The sequence below is a fragment of the Somniosus microcephalus genome, unplaced genomic scaffold (assembly GCF_052327205.1).
Source record: "Somniosus microcephalus isolate GS21.2 unplaced genomic scaffold, FLI_Smic_1.0 unresolved_chr5, whole genome shotgun sequence".
Classification (NCBI taxonomy): Eukaryota; Metazoa; Chordata; class Chondrichthyes; order Squaliformes; family Somniosidae; genus Somniosus; species Somniosus microcephalus.
This window is the reverse complement of record NW_028225183.1, coordinates 31,262,722-31,266,412: the sequence shown is the minus strand read 5'-3', so window position 1 is coordinate 31,266,412 and position 3,691 is coordinate 31,262,722. Positions and strand designations below refer to the sequence as shown.

The 3,691-nt window shown below is 41.0% G+C and overlaps 2 non-coding genes across 2 annotated transcripts; both read right to left on the bottom strand.

Moving 5' to 3' along the window:
* Positions 1-490: 490 nt before the first annotated feature.
* Positions 491-563, bottom strand: trnak-uuu (transfer RNA lysine (anticodon UUU)). Its single transcript has one exon. It is a non-coding gene; the product is annotated as a tRNA-Lys (tRNA).
* Positions 564-2,294: 1,731 nt separating this feature from the next.
* trnak-uuu (transfer RNA lysine (anticodon UUU)) lies at positions 2,295-2,367 on the bottom strand. The gene has a single exon. It is a non-coding gene; the product is annotated as a tRNA-Lys (tRNA).
* Positions 2,368-3,691: the final 1,324 nt, after the last annotated feature.

Here is a 3,691-nt window from a genome sequence, read left to right as displayed (position 1 = left end):
TTAGCTTAAAAAGTAGAGGAGACATAGAGTCCAAGGGACAAATTACAACGGGATATTGCACAAACTCGGGGTTTTTTCCTGGAACTTAGAAGCTTAAGTGGTGATTTGATTGAAGTATTCACGATATTAAGAGGAAATGCTAGTGTAGATAGCGAGAAGCTAGTTCTGATGATTGACACATCTGGGAGAAGGGGCCATAGCCTCAACATTAGATCCAAGCGTTTCAGGAGAGAAGTTTGTGTGACAGAAATTTGTAACATACTTCCGAAAATAACAATTAAAACTGGGTCAATTGTCAATTTTAAACTTGAGATTGAGAGATGTTTGTTAACCAAAGGTATTAAGGGATCTGGAGCAAAGGAATATCGATCGATGATTTAATTAAATGGCAGAAAGGCTCCAGGCATGAAATGGCCTGCTCCTGTTGTTATTTTCTTTGTTAAATGATCAAAGTGCGAATGTAAAGTTGAGTATCGCGATTTAAAAGCAGCGCCCGAACAGGGACTTGAACCCTGGACCCTCAGATTAAAAGTCTGATGCTCTACTGACTGAGCTATCCGGGCTCTTGCAATGCCAAGCTCACAAAAGTACTTTCATTGGCTGCAGTGCATCATTGCATCTCCGACAAATTCAATTTACTTGTCCATAATCCAACCTGTACAGCACATTTCTCCCACAAATCCGGATTGACTGCCTCAGACCACCATCACTTCAGAAATATTAACACACCCACAAAAGACACGCTCGTTAGCAGCGGAGTCAGATGTGACAAGTGCCGTCCCCCAGATATCTGTATTAGATCATCAAATGTTCACCGTATTTATGACTGACTTGGATGGAGCAATGGAGCACTGTACATCATATTTTGAAGATCGCACTAAGTTAGACGGTCCGCTTTTAGTGCAGTTGGGAAATGGAGGTAACCAAACGGACAGAGACAGACACAGTAAGCCGGCAAAACAAAGGCAAATCGAGTTCAATGTACGCAAGTGTGACACCAGCCACTTTGGAACAAAGTAAGATAGTTCTGAGTATTTTCTAAATAATGGGAAGCTATTAACTGTTGAGGAGCAAAGAGGTTTATGAGTCCCAGTTCACAAATTATTATTTGCTTGTAGACATGGAGCAAAGACATTTGAAAAAGTCCCGCATATGGGACATTGGGCTAAATTTGAAACGCATGTAATTGAAGGCAAATTATTAACCTGGTTAGGAAATTGGTGGCACGGCAGGAGACAAAGTTTGCAGATGATGATCAGGTACATTAATTGGCAGATTATGACGAGTGGTGTCTCTGATTGATCACTTTTGGGAACTCAACTAATCACCGATTTCATTAACGACTTACTTGATGGGATTGAGAGCCACACATCCAAGTTTGAGGATGACAAAAAAGATAGGCGGCATGAAAATCAGTTGAGATGGAAGCAAGACATTTGACCAGATATTCATAGATTAAGTGAATGTGTAATTTTCTGGCAAATTGATTTAAATATTAGCAAGTGTGACGTGATTCACTACCGATCTTTATAGGAGTATTTAGAATACACTCCTTATAATGTTAAGCTGGAAACAGTTGATATCCAAATAGACTTGTGTCCCTGTACATATATCATTAAATGGTCATGGACAGGTACAGAAATGAATCAAAAAGCTAATTGAAAAGTGCTACTTATATCTGCAGGATTACAATATAAGAGGGTGAAATGATGCCACAGCTATACAAAGCACTGGTTAGGCCACAGCTGCGGTACTGTGTTCAATTCTCGGCATCACAGCTTGGGAATGTATTATTAGGCTTAAAAAGTGAAGGAGACATAGAGTCCAAGGGACAAATTACAACGGGATATTGCACAAATTCGGTTTTTTTTCCTGGAATTTAGAAGCTTAAGTGGTGATTTGATTGAAGTATTCACGATATTAAGAGGAAATGCTAGTGTAGATAGCGAGAAGCTATTTCTGATGATTGACCCATCTGGGAGAAGGGGCCATAGCCTCAACATTAGATCCAAGCGTTTCAGGAGAGAAGTTTGTGTGACAGAAATTTGTAACACACTTCCGCAGACAGTAATTAAAGCTGGGCCAATTGTCAATTTTAAACTTGAGATTGAGAGATGTTTGTTAACCAAAGGTATTAAGGGATCTGGAGCAAAGGAATGCAAACGGATATCGATCGATGATTTAATTAAATGGCAGAAAGGCTCCAGGCATGAAATGGCCTGCTCCTGTTGTTATTTTCTTTGTTAAATGATCAAAGTGCGAATGTAAAGTTGAGTATCGCGATTTAAAAGCAGCGCCCGAACAGGGACTTGAACCCTGGACCCTCAGATTAAAAGTCTGATGCTCTACTGACTGAGCTATCCGGGCTCTTGCAATGCCAAGCTCACAAAAGTACTTTCATTGGCTGCAGTGCATCATTGCATCTCCGACAAATTCAATTTACTTGTCCATAATCCAACCTGTACAGCACATTTCTCCCACAAATCCGGATTGACTGCCTCAGACCACCATCACTTCAGAAATATTAACACACCCACAAAAGACACGCTCGTTAGCAGCGGAGTCAGATGTGACAAGCGCCGTCCCCCAGATATCTGTATTAGATCATCAAATGTTCACCGTATTTATGACTGACTTGGATGGAGCAATGGAGCACTGTACATCATATTTTGAAGATCGCACTAAGTTAGACGGTCCGCTTGTAGTGCAGTTGGGAAATGGAGGTAACCAAACGGACAGAGACAGACACAGTAAGCCGGCAAAACAAAGGCAAATCGAGTTCAATGTACGCAAGTGTGACACCAGCCACTTTGGAACAAAGTAAGATAGTTCTGAGTATTTTCTAAATAATGGGAAGCTATTAACTGTTGAGGAGCAAAGAGGTTTATGAGTCCCAGTTCAAAAATTATTATTTGCTTGTAGACATGGAGCAAAGACATTTGAAAAAGTCCCGCCTATGGGACATTGGGCTAAATTTGAGACGCATGTAATTGAAGGCAAATTATTAACCTGGTTAGGAAATTGGTGGCACGGCAGGAGACAAAGTTTGCAGATAATGATCAGGTACATTAATTGGCAGATTATGACGAGTGGTGTCTCTGATTGATCACTTTTGGGAACTCAACTAATCACCGATTTCATTAACGACTTACGTGATGGGATTGAGAGCCACGGGGATGGGATACTGAGTGGAACTATAGTAGGGTGTGATGTACAGACAAATATAGAGGAAAAAACAAGTGAGCCCGGAAGGCAGAAGTAATATGTAACAGCACAACGGAGTATGGCAAGGCTGGATGGCATTTATTTTAATGCAAGGAGTCTTGCGAGTAAGGCAGATGAATTGAAGTTGTTGCTATCACAGAGACATGTTTGAGGGAGGGGCAGGAATGGCAGCTCAATATTGCAGGGTATAGAATCTTCAGGCGAGACAGAGGGGGGAGTAAAAGAGGAGGGGGTGTTGCAATATTAACCAATGATTCAATTACTGCTGTATGGATTGATGACGAGTTAGCAGTTTCCTGCAATTAGGCCATATTGGTAGAACTTAAAAAGAAAAAGGGTCAAGCACTTTGCTGGAATGTACTCCAGGCCCCCAAACAGTCAGGGGGAGATACAGTAACAGATATGTAGGCAAATCTCAGAGAAGTGTAGAAATAATAGGATAATAATAGTAGGGGATTTCAACTTC